At 39.4% G+C, this 16,270-nt stretch overlaps 1 long non-coding RNA gene across 46 annotated transcripts in view; it reads right to left on the bottom strand.

Moving 5' to 3' along the window:
• Positions 1-16,270, bottom strand: part of LOC148151959 (uncharacterized) — a 450,140-nt gene that overhangs the window by 370,141 nt on the left and 63,729 nt on the right. For 43 of the 46 annotated variants that reach the window (XR_015761124.1, XR_015761116.1, XR_015761127.1 and 40 more), the window contains one exon: positions 426-516. The exons of the other annotated variants lie outside the window; for them this stretch is intronic. This is a non-coding gene — a long non-coding RNA (uncharacterized LOC148151959). The remainder of the gene's footprint in view (positions 1-425; positions 517-16,270) is intronic. 46 annotated transcript variants of the gene reach the window in all.

Below are 16,270 nucleotides of genomic sequence, written 5' to 3'. Positions count from 1 at the left end.
CAGTCAGAAATATAATCACTGTTTAAACCCGATCAAATTCACTGGTGGGCTTGATCTATCTATGCTATAGAAATGTCAATTTATTGACATAATTACAATCTTGTTATATATTCTTTACAACCATATCAATTCAATTGAATTCTCAATCAATAAACTGGTTTAATACCAAGTGTCCCAATGCTAACATTACCTACAAAAGAGGTCTGAGGACATTTTGTATTTGTTGTTGGCTTACTTTGCTTCCAAACTCTGTAAACATACAAACTTTTGTTTACCACGCCACACACCATGTTTGCACACTTCGAGCTGCTCATTCTGCACACTTCTTTGTCTGCAAGTATGCAGAACTTTGATGGGATCGACAGTGTTACCTACACTCGGTTGGACATACATTACTTCATATTTCTTACATTCAGTACTGTTACCTTAGATTGCCAGAGCAGGACTCATGCAGTTGTAATTCCGGAAATAAAACTGAACAGTGAGATTTGTGATTCTTGTTAGTCATCTTCCATGCTGAAACAAATAAATAAAAATTAAAAGGTGGTGCACTGTTTAGAATTCAATCAATACATGTGTTAATTGATGCACCTTTGACAATCTGCAATTTAGGTAAATTAATTCTAACCTTTAGAATATACGTGCCCTAACAAAGTAGTGCTAATATGATGGATCTTGTTCTGATTTAGCAAAGCACAAAGCTTAACTGCTAAAATATAAAAGAAATAACTTTAACTTTACATTTAAACAACTTTACAAGTTCAAGATATAAAAAAAGAAACAAATGTGAGTGTTCTATTACACCTATGGGGCAAACAACAAGAACTTCCATTTATTTGGTACTTCCAGGTGTTTCACAGGAGTATCATCTGACACAGATTCAGATAGTTCAGCGTGATGAAGGGCTTGGTCAGTGAAGGTATTGAGAAGAAAGTTAAAGGAATAGTTTAAGGAGGAAAGACAGCTCAAGCTATGTATGTGTTTTGGAGTGGCAGTGGGAGGACATTTCTATACCATAGGACCAAAATAGCTGAATGTAGAGTTGCCAATAATAGAGTGAAAGAAATTGGAGGTCTACAAGCAGCCAGAATTGGGGGAGTTCAGGTTTGTAAAATTGTACAAGCTTGAAAAGAGAGGTAAACGTGCAGAGAATTTCAAAACAGTGACAAAATCTCAAAAATCATTGAATAAATTTGATTGTTGACCAAAGATTTTGATCTTGATTTTACTTAACTGACCAACTGTGAGCATGGGAAAGTTGCAAGTGGCATCAGAAAGACATTAAGAACATTGCATTTAGGGCTCCAGCACTTGCATGATATCAGTAATCAGTTTCCCAACCAGAAACCAGCCTGCCTGACAGGTTTCTCTTTCAGTCAGATGAGGAATAGATCAGTGAATGCTGTTGTACAAGATAGGTCTGTGCTGGGGATGGTAATAAATTCACTGTTGAGATTTCAATATGGAATGAAACATTAAGGAAAATGAATTAATGTGGGGGAAATATAGGCCTAATTTTGTCCACTTTACGACATAGTACAACACATCATCCCAAGGACTGACTTTGTGAATTTTGCTGTGTCATCTCCAAAGTGAGTGTATTATTTTTGTAAAATTGGAGACCAAAGCTATGCACAGTATTTCAGGTGCAGTCTGAACAAAACTCTGTACAATTTTAGTAAGACTACTTGATTCCAGTGCTCCAATTCCTTTTGTAATAAAGGCCTACATAACATTTGCCTTCCTAATTGCTTATTGCACTGGCATGTTGACTTATTGTATTCTTTACATGAGCACACAAAACTCTCTTCGAACATCATCAATTTAAACTTCCACACCGTTAAAAAAAAATCTGCTTTTGTATTTTTACAAACAATGTGAATAATTTTACACTTTATTTGCAATATTATAATATTTGTCATTTTATTGCCCACTCACTTAACCTTTCTATTCATTTTTAACCTCACTATGTCCTCCTCACAGCTCACCTTTCCTTCTGACTTGGTATCATCACCAAACACAGATTTATTACTTTCTGTCTCTTTGTTCAATTCATTAATATAAATTGTAATAGCTGAAGTCTCAGTACTGACCCTTGTAGCACTACATTATTCAATGTGTACTTACTTATGCTCATTTTCTGCTTTCTGTCCATTAACCAATCTCTTATGCGTGCTAAAATATTGCCCCCAATTCCATGAACACTTACCTGGGCTATAGGAACAAGAGTAGGCCATTCAGCCCCTTAAGACTCTTCCACCATTCAGTAAGACCATGGCTGATCTGTAGCCTAACTCCATAGATCTGCCTTTGGCTCATATTCTGTAATAATTATGCTTGACAAAAATTTATGAGACTGCATCTGAAGATTTAAAAGTAACAACTGATCCTGCATTTACTGCCATTTGTGGAAGAGAGATCCAAACATCTACCACCCATTGTGTTGAGATGTACTTCCTAAAATCTTTCCTGAACAGCCTTGATTCTCAGGCTATTAACCTTTTGTATGCACGTTTTTGAGTGCCTTTTGAAAGCACAGGTATACTACATCTACTACCCCTACTAGTTACATGGTCAAAGAAATCTAGTAAGTTTGTCAAATAGAATTTCCCCTTAGTAAAACTATATTCAATTATTCTAATCCTCCTATGCTTTTCTAAGCACATTAGTAAGCCTTCTTTGATAGTAGATTCTCACGTTTTCCAATGACTGATGTTAGATTAGCTGGTCTGTACTTCATTGTTTTCTCTCTCATTTCCTTCTCGATAGACAGTACAAAATTTGTTAACCTCTAATCTGATGGGATCATTTCTGCATTTAAAGAACCCTGGAAAATCAATGCAAGCACATCAATTATGTCTGCAGTAATCCTTTAGAGAACCTTAAGGTGTAGGTCATCACGTCCTGGGGATGTGGCATATCTTAGTCTCTTTAGTTTCTGCAACACTTTTCCTCTGCTGATAATAATTTCCTTAATTTCCTCACTCTTTTTAACCAATAAGTTCAATAGTTATCATCTATTTTTGACCTTCCACTTGTGTATTCCATTAGTGTCTTGAGTAATTCATTTTCTTTCCCCACCCCCAGCCAGAGTCTTTCCAGAATCTACAATGCATAAGTCAGAAGTGTGATGGAATAATCCTCACTTTCCTGGATGAGTGCAGCTTCAACAACTCAAGAAGAAGTCTACTCAACTGGCATTTCATCTACTATCTTCAACATTCCCTTCACTACTGACATGCAGTAACATCAGTGTGGACTATCTACATATAAGCTACAATAACTCCTTGGACAGTTACTTGTGCTACCTAGAAGGGCAAGAGATGCATCCAAATCACCCTCCAACAAACACATCATCCTCACTTGGAACATTATCACCATTTCTTCGCTGTCATGGTGTCAAAATACTGGAACTCCCTTCCTAAAACTGCTGGATAATCCCCACACCCCAAGATCTGCAGAGTTTCAAGAAAGCAGGTCAGCACCATCAACCTAGGCCAACAGGGGTTAGTAATAACTGCTGGCCAAGACTACAATACTCACATCCCTGAGAGAATAAGAAAATTACTCAATGTATTTGCCATAACTTTATTCCACATGACAATTTCTCCTGACTCTGTTTCTAAGGGACCAATGTTTATTTAGCTATCCTCTTCTTGTTTTGTGCTTTTGTTTGAACTTGCTATATTCTAAAACACTCCAAATCATCAGATTTGCTTCCTTTTCTTTTGGAATATTGTGAGATGCGTCTTTTGATGTAACACTAGTATTAACTTGCTAAGCATGTCATAATGAGTCTTTATATGACAATGTATTCTGGAATATTTTTAAATGCTTCTTTAATTATTTCCCATAGTTTGCTTATTATAGTAGCAATTTCATCTACTACCCAATTAACATGAAACTGTTCTTCCCATTCATACACATTTGCACTCTTCACTCAGAAGAAGACTAACTGTAGGGGGAGAAGTTAAAATTTCAGAGTCTTTGCACCACTCCTTGACTCCCGTAAAACTCTCCCCCATCCCCACAATCTGTCTCCCAATGAGAAGAGAATACTTGCCCTGACTGGAATGGGCTGAGATAAATCCTGAAGGAATGTAGAAACATCCATGTCCATGCAGGAGAATAAGTAGCACTTGAAATAGCACTGAAGAGCCAACATTTGCCTGGTGGTCAGCACGCTGCATTGGGCACTACTATCTCCCCTAGAGAAGGTGTCTTCAACCTTACAGGAAGAGACCATTCAGGCCATGGATGGACCATTGGTAAGGCTGACCTGTGGACACCATCAGTGAGGACACTGACAACAAACGTTAGTAGACTTTATAAGCAATGCAAGTGTGGATTGGGAGACTGTTGAAAGACATACACACAGTTACTCAGATGGGTGAGGGAGAAATGCCCCAGGAGTCCTGGTGACTAGGCACCTGCTCTGCCTATTTCAGCCAATCTTAGTGATGAGAGTCGAAGTGGACATGTTCAAAATTGAGCAAGTATGGCATGCAGGCATTTGGGACACTATGGCTCTCCTTGCTGAAAAGCTGAAACGAGGCAGCCAGTCCAGTGATCGTTTGGCTGCCTCTATCAACAGGTTACAAAATAAATCAAAGAACTGCAGATGCTGGAAATCTGAAACAAAAACAGAAAATGCTGAAGAACCTCAGCAGGTCTGGCAGCATCTGTGGAGAGAAAGCAATTTCTGCTTTTGTTCCATCAACAAGTTGGTGACTGCATGGACAGAGGATGATGGAGTGTAATGCACACATGCCACCACTCCATTGCCCCAGGCATTGCTCCTCATGACCAAAGCCAGGGATGGGAAGGGAGGGTGGAGATGCAGGTGTTTACTGCACCAAGCCTTGGCCACCGTCTGAGTGCCCCGTTCTCACATGGAGCCAGGTGGCACACAGCTGGAGGAAGAATCTCACACTGTTGTCTAAGCAGAGTATACTCAGTGACTGCAGAAATGGCCGGGCTTTCCACCATCACCCTGCCTGCCCCCCACTTTTATCCTCAGAAATTTAGATTGTGGAGGGTCAACTTGCCTCAGGCAAGAAAACCCTTGATGTGTCTTGCTCAGCCAGACAAAAATGCCAATTGGGTCACCCTGCTAATTCTTTAGAGGCAAAGGGCTTCACTACAGGGTATACTCTTTCCATCCCAACTGCACAACAAGGGAGCTCAGTGATGCACAGCAGCGGGAGAAAGGTGCTGGTTCCACTGCTTTTTGTCATTTGCATGAATTATTTGAATGTCAACATAGGAGGTAAAGTTAGTATGTTTGCAGATGACACCAACATTGGAGGTGTAGTGGACAGTGAAGAAGGTTAGCTCAGAGTACAACTGAATCTTGATCAGATGGGCGAACGGGTCAAGGAATGGCAGATGGAGTTTAATTTTGATAAATGTGAGGAGGTGCATTTTGGAAAGGCACATCAGGGCAGCACTTATATACTTAATGGTAAGGCTCTGGGGAATGTGGCTAAACAAAGCAACCTTGGAATGCAAGTTCATAGTTCCTTGGAAGTGGAGTCACAGGTCGATAGGATAGTGAAGAATGCACTTGGTCTGCTTGCCTTTGTTGGTCAGTGCTTTGAGTAGAGGAGTTGGGAGGACATGGTGCAGCTGTACATAATAATAGTTTGGCCACTATTAGAATACTGTGTGCAATTATGGTCTCCCTGCTACAGGAAAGATTTTGTTAAGCTTGAAAGTGTTCAGAAAAGATTTACAAGGATGTTGCCAGGATGGGGGTTTTGAGCAATAGGGAGAGGAGGAATAGGATGGGGCTGTTTTCCCTGGAGCATCAGAGGCTGGGGGGTGACCTTATAGAGGTTATTAAAACCATGAGGAATATGCATAGGGTTTATTAGAAAAGATCTTTTCCCCAGGGTGGGTAAGTCCAAAACTAGAGGGCATAGGTTTAAGGTGAGAGGGGAAAGCTTGAAAATGGTCCTAAGGGGCAACATTTTCATGCAGAGGGTGGTGCATGTATGGAATGAGTTGCCAGAGGAAGTAGTGGACGCTGGTACAATTACAACATTTAAAAGGCATCTGGATGAGTAAATGAATAGGAAGAGGGATGTGGGCCAAATGCTGGCAAATGAGACTAGATTTATTTAGGATATCTGGTTGGCATGGATGAGTAGGACCGAAGGGTCTGTTTCCTCTATGACTCTACGACTCTGGGTAGGACCTAGATGCTCTGTTGCACTCTGTGGCATCACTCCTTTGTCTCTAAGGATTGTGGGTTAGACAATGGGTACCAATAACTTCCTGTGGGAACAAAATTAGCACTATATGAATATGCCATTAGCTCACTCCAACACCTTAGGCCTTCAGATGCTGTCATTAATTGCTACTCCCTCTAAGAACTTCAAACAAAGAAGTTTTGCAAGAAAAAGCAGTGTTAGTACCAGCACAGTTAACCTCAGGCCTTTGTTGACGTGTAATACTTGAGTTCAGAGAAAGCAAAATAAGTCAAAAGCTCACTGCAAAAGTTTAATCAACAAAGAGGAGAAAGAGGTCAGAGGCCAAATTTTGTTGCTGCTGAAATGGAGTGCAGGGATTGTGATGTTCATACAAAATGTCTTGGTGATAAGTTGAATGCATGAACAGAATGCCAGCAATAACTGAAATTATTCTATAGTTTTATAAGGGGAAGTACATTGTGGAAGACCTGTGGAAGACATGTGGAAGCTAAAACTAACCAGGGAATGACTAATCTTTGGATGTAGCACTAATAGTACTTGACATGGTACTAGAAGACTTGGTCAAGGAGTTGGAAAGGAGAAAGGATGTAGTTTAGTCAGAGTAAAAATGGCTAGTCACTGACCAAATGACTAATGACTCCAGTGTAAATCTCATGCATGTGTTCTCTGCAAGACAATGAAAGCTAGTTTGAGTTTCCACGCATCAGTCACACTGGTGGCATGGTCTCATGCTGCAAAGAAAGTGAAGACAATAGGCATCAGACCCTGGCTCATGGTTGGGTTCAGAAGTGTCTGGATGGATGGAAAGAATGTGCACCAAGCACCATGTAAAGCCCCATGCAAGTTAGTGCTGGATTCCATCATAAAGTTTATTGTGGACAATAAAAGCTTAAGCTATACGGATAGCATATTGTCATGGATCAGAAGCTTAGCTCACTAATAGGAAACAGAGTAGATATAACTTGTTTGTTTTCTAACCAGTAAGGTACATCAAGTTGTGTGCCATAAGGATCAGTACAAGGGCCTTAACTTTTAGAATTTATGTGCATTTAAGATGAAGGGACTAATAACACAGTTGTTGAACCTGCTGATGACAGAAAGATAGGTCGGAAAGTACATTGCAAAATGAACCTAATAAGGTTACAAAGAAATATAGATAGCTTAACTGAGTGGGTAAAACTTTCACAAAGGGACGATAATTGGGAAAGTAAGCAATTGGTTATTTAGAAAGGAAGAATGAAAAAGAACATTATCAAAATGGGGGCAGCACAGCGATTCAGTGGTTAGCACTGCTGTCTCACAGCACCAAGGAGCTAGGTTCGATTCCAGCCTCGCGCAACTATCTTTGTGGAGTTTGCACATTCTCCCTGTGTTTGCTTGAGTTTCCTCCAGATGTTCTGGTTTCCTCCCACAATTCAAAGATGTGCAGGTTATGTGAATTGGCCATGCTAAAGTGTTCAGGGAAAAGTAGGTTAGATGCATTAGTCAGGGGTAAATATAGGATAATAGGGTGGGGAATAGGTCTGAGTAGGTTACTGTTTGGAGGGTCAGTGTGGCCTTGTTGGGCCAAAGGGCCTGTTTTCACACTGTAGGGATTCTATGATTTCTACTATAAATGCAGAGAGATCTGGGTGTCCTAGTGCATGATTCACAGATGTTTAGTATTCAAGGAACAGCAATTAGGCAAATGACTGCAAATAATAGCAATTAGGAAAAGTCATAAAATGTCACTATTTATTGCATAAAGAATTGAATACAAAAATGGGGAGATTGAGCTTCAGTAGTACCATATGCAGTGTTAGTCTCCTTATTTAAGGAAGGATATAAATGCATTAGAAGTAGTTCAGAAAAAAATTTTACAAGACTAAGGTTGGACAGGCTAATTTGTATTTACTGGAGTTCAGAAAAGCAAAAGGTGAACTTATAGAAAGATAAAACATCCTGAGGAATTTGACAGGGTGAATGTAGAAATTATGTTTTTTCTTGCAGGAGAAGTTAAAAGTAGGGGCTACTGTTTAAACATAAGAGGTTGTCCATTTATGGTAAAGATAAACAGCGTGCTTTCTCTCAGAAGATTCTGATGCTTTAGAACTCTCTTCCTCAAATGGCAATAGAAGCAGAGTATATGCATATTTTTTAAGGCAGCAATAGATAGATTCTTGATGGAGATGAAAGGTTATTTGGGGTAGGTGTCAAGGAGGAGTAATCATATCAGACATGATCTAATCAAATGATGGAGCCAGTTTGATGGCTGAATGGCCAATTTCTCCTTCTAATTGTGACGATGCTGCTGTATCAACACAGTTATTCTGTCCAAGGTTTTTTTCAGAGGGGTCATAAAGGCAGAGGTTCTGATATGTCTGGAAATATCATTTTAAAAATTAAAAATACTTGTACAATGAAAGAGGTGTAGCCTGTTCCCCCAGTTCAGGGTTTTTTTCTGGTTTGGTTTTAGCAAGCAGTCTGTTTGAGGCTGTTGGTCAAAGAAACAGCTCCATGCTGAGACCTCTCTATCTCCTGTAAGAATCTGTGTTTGATTTTACCTTTTTTGCCAAGGCAGTGTTTATGAAATGTTGCAGGTATTTGGAACAGAATCATTAAGTTGTGATAGAGTCGATTTGATTTTCAGATGAGTCATGTTACTTTGTATTCTGTTCTCTCTTGTTTGCATGTAAATAAATTCTGTTTTGTTTAAAACCAAGTGGTTTGACCAGTTGTATCACTCCTGGAATATCCACTGTACAGTTGCTTAAAACAATTAGAAAAGTTAGGATCTGGGCAACTTTCTTAAAATGTTTTGAGGGGGGCTGGCCTGGTCCATAACATAATTCACATGTCTGTATGAGAGGAAGATGCAGTGCAAACATAGAAATTAATACCAGACAATCTGGTTGCAGAGCCAAAAGAAGTGTAATGACATTGCACGAGCAATCAAGATCAGTGAAAGCATCTTCAAATCATTTTCTACCAACAATGCCACCAGCCTGAGCCACTTACCAATTCACCATACCCAGCGATTTGCCTACCAATGGCTCCATCAGTTCAGAATTATACTAACATGCATGTACTTCACTTAACTCTCATAAAAAAGACTGCTGCAAGCCTCATACCTACATCTCAAAACTTGCATACACTATCCAATTTTGACAAGAACATCAGCCAAGCAGATTGCGTGACATTATCTGACTTGTGTCTCTCTCACTTGAATGATAGGTCATCAAGATTCTGGATTAGTGGTGCTGGAAGAGCACAGCAGTTCAGGCAGCATCCAAGGAGCTTCAAATTCGACGTTTCAGGCAAAAGCCCTTCATCAGGATTCCTGATGAAGGGCTTTTGCCCGAAACATCGATTTCGAAGCTCTTTGGATGCTGCCTGAACTGCTGTGCTCTTCCAGCACCACTAATCCAGAATCTGGTTTCCAGCATCTGCAGTCATTGTTTTTACCTGATAGGTCACCAAAACAACCAGAAACACGCTGAGAAAGAAAGTATGTTTCCATGTACTGACACCCATTTAAAGATGGAATTTGTCATTATTGTGGCATTTATTTCCAAGTCCATGGTTTTATCTTCTTTCTCACATCTCATCTGTTCCTCATTTCATTCTCTTTCATTTAAAAATTGCATGTGCTATAAGCATGCATCTTTCATTTTCCATTCCTTTCCGCATCGCTACTATATACCTATACCTTCCTCCTTTCTGATACCAACAAGTGCAACCTTCTGAAGTATGGAAAAAAAACAGCAGCAGCAGTATTTCCACACTCAGAGACTCCTATTCAGGTACTGACACTGGGTCACATTAAAAGACATAGAGGGTGGGAATTGCATGTGATGAGACATACGGTGTAACCAGGCCAAAACGTCAGAATGGCACAGATGCTAATCAGCCAGTGGGCATAGTCCCACCCAAACTGTACAACAGAGAACTCAAGATAGACAACTTATAGAAGAAGGTTTTTTTTAAAAAATTCACATGTTGAATTATGATGCAAAAGATCATGATTCTGATATGAGGAAAGGCTAGACAGGCTAGGCCTATACCCTCTGGAGTCAGAAGTGTCTTAATATATGATCCAGAGGGGACTTGATAGGTTGAAGGTGGAAAGGATGTTTCCTCTTGTGGGAAAACCAAGACTTGGAGTCAAAGATTTAAAAAGGGAGTTGTCCATTTAAAAAAATGATGAGGAAACTTTCCTTTCTCTCAGGGGGTTGTGAGTCTTTGGAGTTCTGTTCCTCAAAAGTGGATACAGAATCTTTAAATATTTTTAAGACAGAGGTTGATAGACTCTTGACTACCAAACGAATGTAAGATTATCAAGGAGATTTAGGAATGTAAAGTTGAGTTGAAATCATACTAGACTTTAACTCCTGATCTTTTCTTCATATGTTTGTATATTCACAAAGGTTTATGTAGAATCAAAGATTCATACTGTGCAGAAGAGGCCCTTCAACCCAGTAAGTCTGTACTGGCAAAATAAACTATTATTTAAACTAGACCCACTTTCCCATAGACAGCCCTTGGCCTTGAATATTCTGATACTTCAAGTACTCGTCCCATTTTTAAGGTTGAGATTTTCTGTCTCAACTATCTCTCCCAGGCAGGACATTCTGGACCCACACCACACTCTGGGTAAAAATGCCTGTTCATATATCCATCTAAACCTCTTGCCTTTCACTTTAAAATTATGACCCCTTATTATTGACCTTTTAAGCAAGGGGAACAGCTGCATTATATTCACAATGTCCATACCCTTCATAATCTTATACACCTCAGTCAGGACCCCTCTCAACCTTCTCTGCTCCAAATAAAATGAATATTCTCTTCATAGCTGAAATGCTCTAACTCAGACAATATCCTGACAATATTCCTTTTCTCCAACTCCAGTGCAATCACATCCTTCCTACAGTGTGGAGACCAGATCTGCACACAGTACTCCAGGTGTGGCCTGACCAAAGTTCTATGCAGCTCCCAACTGATAAAAACAAGCTTCCTGTATGCCTTCTTAACTACCCTATTAACCTGTCCTGCCACCTTCAGGGATCTGTGGACAAGCACCCCAGGATCCCCCCGTTCCTCTGAACTTCCTCGTGCCCTGCCATTCATTGAGTATTCCCTTGTCTTGTTATATTGTAACTCTATTGTAAAAAACAAACATTTCCACCTTTCCCTTTGTACTATTTTCCTGTCCTGAAAACCAACCACAACCAAAAACACAGCTCTTTTTGCTTAAAAAAATCAATTTCTTCAGTCAATTTTTGAAAAATGTCTGGAGCAGGTGAGACTTGAATCCTGGCCTTCCTGCCCAGAAGTAGGGGAGACCCAACACCAAGCTATGCAATTAACTAATTAACAAATAACAAGAACTATATAGCAAGAGCAGTGCAACAGTAGCAAAAACAAATAGATTGGGGTAACCAAAGGAGGACTAGAAACAAGGTGGTATTAGAGGGGGAGAAAATGCATTCAAGATCCTGCAATGAGAATTAAGCTTTTTCTTAACATAGTTTCTAATCAACCTGTTCAGAGGTATCATTACACATCACTGGAAAAGGTGGATCTTGAATCTGTGCCTTCTGTCTCAAAGGCAGGGATACTACCATTTCACCACAAGACCCCCTCAAGAACTTGGCTCTTATTTAGTTTTTTCTACCCCGAAGTATTATCTCACACAGCTGAGTGCCTTCCCACCATTAAAATCACTGTCACTTTTCTTTTGCTTTTTTTTAAACTAGTAACTACCACCATAAATACACTTGTGTGTCCAGTTGAATATTTAAAGTCAAAGACCATTATATCAAAGGGAAAGAGAGGTAGGGAAAGCAGAAAGGGACTAACTCAAAATGGATGAAACCAAAATGGACAAACTCAGCCCTTAAATCCAAAAGTCCAATGAGCAACACCTTCTCTCAATCAACTCCGAATCCGATCTGTTTGAGCCTTAAACTAGCATGTATTTCTAATTCTGACAGACTCCTGCTCCCTTAAGAAAATAAGATGGTTTTACACAATGGTACATTGATGTAAAGGGAATCAGATTCCCACTGTTGCATAGTAAGACACCTTTCTTCTAGAATCTTCAATAATTTTTCTTTAGAGGCATTTCGCTCAGTGAAATGATCTGGTTGTTAACTAGTATCTGCCCACCTAAGCTTAGTGACTTCTTTCCTATCCAACATCTGCTTTAAACTGGCTTTATATATCCCAAGCCTTTCATAAGTTTCACGTTTGTAGAATGTACATTATCCCACAAAGAATGATTATTTATTAAACATTTTATTTACGTTGTTTCTCCAGTTTCTTTATTATTGCCTTCCCTCCAGGGTCTTAAACAAATAGAACATCACATTAATACTATGAACAAGGGCTACAGCTACTGCTCTACTTTCCAGTGCTCTTCTAAATTTGTTTGCCTCCCATATCAAAGCAGATCTTTTCCCATTTTCTCCCATAGGGAATATCATAAGTCCTCCTGCATTGGAAAGTCCATCACCAAATTGGCTCAGTGGTTAGCACTGCTGCTCACAGCACCAAAGACCTGGGTTTGATTCCAGCAGCAGGTGACTGTATGGAGTTTACACATTCTCCCCTGTGTCTCTGTAGGTTTCCTCTGAGTGTTCTGGTTTCCTCCCACAGTTCAAGGATGTGCATGTTAGGTGGATTAACCATGCTAAATTGTCCATAGTGTCCTGGATGTGCAGGCTTAGTGGATTAGCCAGGGGAAATACTGGGTTATAGGAATTGGGTGGGATCCTCTTCTGAGACTTGATAGGCTGAATGGCCTACTTCCACACTTCAGAATTTCTATAAGATTTGCATGTGAGGCATCACTTACAATGTATTAATGGGATCGCCAAAAGCTGACAGGCACACTCAACCTTCAGCATGCACGTCCCTATTTTTATTGTTTTAAAAGTTTTATTCACTCTCAAGATGTCCAGCACCTTTGGTTTATTGGCCAGACTAAGTTGCAGCACAAAACTTGTATCTGACCTGGCTCTATTTACTTGAGCTGTCTGACAAAACTCTTTAATTGTTCTATCTCATCCTCAGTGGGAGCCTCATTTTTCTGGTCAAATCTGGTGTGATTAACATCTGGTGCAATAGGATTAACATTTCCAAGTTATACTCTTAATTCTTAAGAATATCGAGACCTTCCAGAAATTTGACTGTCAGGTTTGAATTCCTTCCAAATTCAATTGATCACCATGTTTTCAAAGTCATTGGTGCCAAACATAAAAATACATCAACAATGATTCATAAAGATGTCAGAAAAGTTTCCAGTATAGTGCAACAGAACGTCACCAGTTCCGCCTTCAATTAACAACCTGATGTTAACAGAACTGTCTTTACTGAAAAATACAGCACCCAAGAGGTGTCATTCAATCTATAAATGTATTTATGCAATTTCCAAAGTTTTGCTCTATTCTTGATTATTTCTTTGGGACTGTAAAATATTTCCTCCTCAAGCAGATGGAACACTGTTTTGGTATCTACAGGACTACACTTCCAAGAAAAGATTATTCAAATGACTAAAAAATATTTTCAAAATAACCTTCCCAGCTAAGGACAGGCTACTCTAATTTCCCTTTTCCCTAAATCCGCTCAAGGTCTCTGACTATCAACCTAGATTTGGCCTTATAGCTTTCATCTGGTAGCACCCATTCCACACAATTTCACCTGTGACAAAGCAGGTTGGCCTCTATCATCAGCTTCTGAATATTTTCTAAATTATTTTCAATTATGTAACTCATTTAGTTGAGCCTCATTTACTATGCTATTTCCATTCTACTAGTAGTCATGAATACCTCTCGATCATGGAACTTCTATTTTTTCCTTCTCAGAACATCGGAGGCTGAGGGGTGACCTTATAGAGGTTTACAAAATTATGAGGAGCATGAATAGGGTAAATAGGCAAAGTCTTTTCCCTGAGGTCGGGGAGTCCAGAACTAGACAGCATAGGTTTAGGGTGAGAGGAGAAAGATATAAAAGAGACCTAAGGGGCAACCTTTACACGCAGAGGGTGGTACGTGTATGGAATGAGCTGCCAGAGGAAGTGACAGAAGCTGGTAAAATTGCAACATTTAAGAAGCATTTGGATAGGTATATGAATAGGAAGGGTTTGGAGATTTATGGGCCAGGTGCTGGCAGGTGGGACTAGATTGGGTTGGGATATCTGGTCGGCATGGATGGGTTGGAGCAAAGGATCTGTTTCCATGCTGTACATCTCTATGACTCTAAGGCTCTCCATTACTCATGCCGAAGGTCACCTTGTCCAGCTGTGGCTTCTTTTCTCATGTTAAGATGTCTCCAGATTATTGCAGTCATGATATTTGCTAGAAATCCATTATACTGTACCTGATCTTTTCCTCCCAAATTTAGGCCCCAAACCAGTACTGGAACTATGTTTTCTAGTTCTCCACTTTGTGTTCGCTGCTGCTAATCTGTGACTGTCAATTCTTGCATCACATCTTGGGCATTAAAACCAGTCTTTATATTTTCATGTAGAATTTACTGTACATCCATTATTGTGGCCACCCTCCAGTCATCTGACTCTACTATCTGTAAATTATCTATGATTTTACTTTGGGCAAATGATCTCCACATAAGATTACATTCACATTCCTCATGATCAGTACATGTATCAGCAGATACTTCCTGAGCTTTTACATCTTGCCTTTCTGGGTCCAAATTGTAGTTCTCATGGATATTGAAAGTACATGATACCTCATCATCGACAACATCTACCACATTTTCAAAATCCAAAAGTTCATAACTCATCCTTGTACTCTTGAGTAATATGCTTTTCTAACCTCATATCGAGTTATGAAAATTTTCCCATCATGTCCAATAACTTTTCCTGGCCCTTTCCATTCGCTGTGCCCTTCTCTCTTCTAGTAAACCATGTTACCAGAGCAGAAATCTCTCCCAGACTGTGATGTCTCTAAGCTCTTAATATTTTTCTGGCACTTCGATTTTCATGAATGCTTTTCTACTGGCATGTACCTCATTTAGATTGTGCAAAAAATTTAGTGATCGTATTCCTTCCAGATCTGGTGGCAATTTTACATTTCAACTGTTTACTAGTTGGCATTAGTTATATTCCCTCAAACATCTATAAAGAATTGTTTTGCATGGATTGCCCATATCAATCTCATTTTTAACTTAGAGTTGAGCTGATCTGTCAGTATTTTGGTAATATCTCATCAACTCGTGCATGGTTTCTTTCACACTAGCCAATGCTGATTGGACTTTCTGCAGCAGTATACATGACTATAACATTTAGGTTCTATCATGAGCCAAAATTAATCACGCACAAATTCACTTCCATTATCCATTCAGAATTTTGTTGATGACCCAACGCCCACTTGTCCATGACTTTATTCACTAATATCAAACAGTAAAACAATTTATTGTTTTTCACTGTTGACATGCTAAACCTGCTCGACATTTCTACAAATGTAACAGATAGACATTCTGATCCTTGTCCCATATCTTCAGATCCCTGGTTCCAACTAAAGGAATATTTGCAACTAGGCATAGTTGTGTTTTACAATATTTAATGCATGATAATGCAGTCTAATCTACAAGAGATTCATATTCTTTATCCACATTCTGGTATCCTTTAAAGGAAGCTTCATTTTTTTGTGAGGGGAGATGAGCAAATTGTTTTGCATTTTCCATATAATCCTCTTCTTATCAACCAGGCTCTTTTTGCAGCAGTCAATAACACTTCTTGGTTCTCACGATGAGTAACTCCAGGTTTTCTCAATGGAATACAATAATGCATGGAGCACACTAATTGCAAGTTTACTGCTTTACCAAATAGAAATGTTTAATTATTCTCCATGCACAAATGCATATTTACTTCTTTTGTCAAGGATGTATATTCAGTAATACTTACTCTAAATTGCATCAGTGCTTATAAAATGAAGCAGCCCTGCAATTTGACAGGGGAGAACCATTCTCTTTCAAGATGGTAACAAATTATCATCTACTCTATTTCTCTTTCTGCAGATGTTGCCAGACCTACTGAGTTTCTCCAGCACTTCCTG

Source organism: Chiloscyllium plagiosum, unplaced genomic scaffold, assembly GCF_037043375.1.
Source record: "Chiloscyllium plagiosum isolate Xiang-an unplaced genomic scaffold, Cpla_swu_hap1 HiC_scaffold_2, whole genome shotgun sequence".
Lineage (NCBI taxonomy): Eukaryota > Metazoa > Chordata > Chondrichthyes > Orectolobiformes > Hemiscylliidae > Chiloscyllium > Chiloscyllium plagiosum.
Note: the sequence above shows the minus strand (reverse complement) of the source record. Positions and strands in the feature narration are given on the sequence as shown.